Source organism: Labeo rohita, chromosome 21 (assembly GCF_022985175.1).
Source record: "Labeo rohita strain BAU-BD-2019 chromosome 21, IGBB_LRoh.1.0, whole genome shotgun sequence".
Lineage (NCBI taxonomy): Eukaryota > Metazoa > Chordata > Actinopteri > Cypriniformes > Cyprinidae > Labeo > Labeo rohita.
In genome coordinates, this window is record NC_066889.1 from 30,779,380 (window position 1) to 30,781,149 (window position 1,770).

The 1,770-nt window shown below is 34.6% G+C and overlaps 1 long non-coding RNA gene across 1 annotated transcript; it reads left to right on the forward strand.

Annotated features, from left to right (window-relative positions):
* Nucleotides 1–351: 351 nt before the first annotated feature.
* On the forward strand, nucleotides 352–1,420 carry LOC127152908 (uncharacterized). The gene is made up of 3 exons (XR_007825143.1): nucleotides 352–499; nucleotides 631–695; nucleotides 1,290–1,420. It is a non-coding gene; the product is annotated as an uncharacterized LOC127152908 (long non-coding RNA).
* Nucleotides 1,421–1,770: the final 350 nt, after the last annotated feature.

A 1,770-nucleotide genomic window follows, 5' to 3' on the forward strand; every position in this document is an offset into this window, starting at 1 on the left:
CTTGTGGGGACATTTGTGAGGTCCCCATGAGGAAACAGGCTTATAAATCATGCAGAATGAGTTTTTTTGAGAAAGTAAAAGTGTGCACAGTCTCCTGTGAGGACTAGGTTTAGGTGTAGGGTGATAGAAAATACGGTTTGTACAGTATAAAAACCATTACACCTATGGAATGAACCCATAAAACATGTAAACCCAACATGTGTGTGTGTGCGTGTGTGTGTGTGCGTGTGTGTGTGTACACACTTCATGCATGCGTGCAGGCAGGTGTGAGGATTAAGCCAAAAATAAACACCGTCTCACCAGGCGTGTCCCTGCCAGCTAACAGCATGATTATATTAAACATCACTGGCAGAGGAACATTCACTAGAAGTTTCAGTGTGTGGATATTTCAAAGAGAACGCAAAAATGGCAAAAAGAAAGGATGAGATACAATCTAAGAGAGAGAGAAAGGTGCTGAGAGAAGTGAAATGGAGCAGCATTAATGGTGACAAACCAAACTGTGAGTATTTATGATAAAACACTGTTGTCTTTCATCTCATCTGGTCTCTGAATGTCAAATCAATCTTGAACTGTCATTTCATCAGCTATATAAATGTTATATAAAGATAACCAGACGCTGGTGTTTTCTAGTTTCCCATGATACAGACACACCTGAAGAGATTCATTCTGGTATTTCAGATGGATTCACAGATGAGGTAAATATTATGCATCATATACAGAGAATAAAGATGATGAAGCAACTTATAACAATCAACAGCTGTGTGTTATAGCCTACTGTAGTTCTGAGAGTGTTTTCTCACTTTAGAAAGCTGACAGTCCTTTGATCTAACCAGCAGAATATTTATCAAATTCAGACATTTGTTGAGCAGTGTCTTTTATTATTAATTTATTAATTAATGTGTTTTTTATATATAATTGGTGTGCTGTATGTCACACTATATTCTTTTAAAACCCTTAAATTAATAGTTTATTATTAATACACAATGTAATATAAACTTGATAAAATATAGTTATATGAACTCGAAATAAATAATAAATAAATAAATAGTGAATATAACTAATGAATCTGTACTACTGTAGGAATAACACTGGCTGACACTAGAAATAAATACGATGTGTTTATATATTTATATATATAATGAATCAATATCTATATAGAATTAAATCATTTTTAACGTTTTTGTGTTTAGTTTCATGTTGTGTCTTTCTATAACCAAAGTTCAGTGGGAAAAATGTGTTTTGTTCATAATATGAGGCGCATACAATCACACACTTTTTCACTTTCACAGGGATCTAATGTTTTTGAAGAAGATCGAACATGAGTTTCATACAGACTTTGTTGACTTTGTGTTTATGGTTATGAAATAAAAATAAAGGCATTTGATATGACTTCTGCGCAGCATGTCTGAAGAGTTGAATTTACTAAAGATGTCAAAACATAAGGTTTATTTAAACAATAGATTTACTTAAAGCCATTAATAAGCAGCTGATGTGAATCAGGTGTGTTTCATCACACACATGAGCAGCTGCTGCTAGAGTTTTTAAGAATCAGCTTCACAGAGTCAAGTCATGAAAAGAATGTGAAGTACTTCAGTGTTTAATTTTTACTTGCGCGGTACAAGACTTGATGGGCGAGGGCGAGTGCGGGTGTGGGCGGGCAGAGACTCGTGTGTGTGGGATGCGATAAAATAAAGTGATTTGCGGGACTCCCACAAAATAGAACAGTCTAAACATAAAATATCTAAAACGAATTAATTGCTATTCATGTAT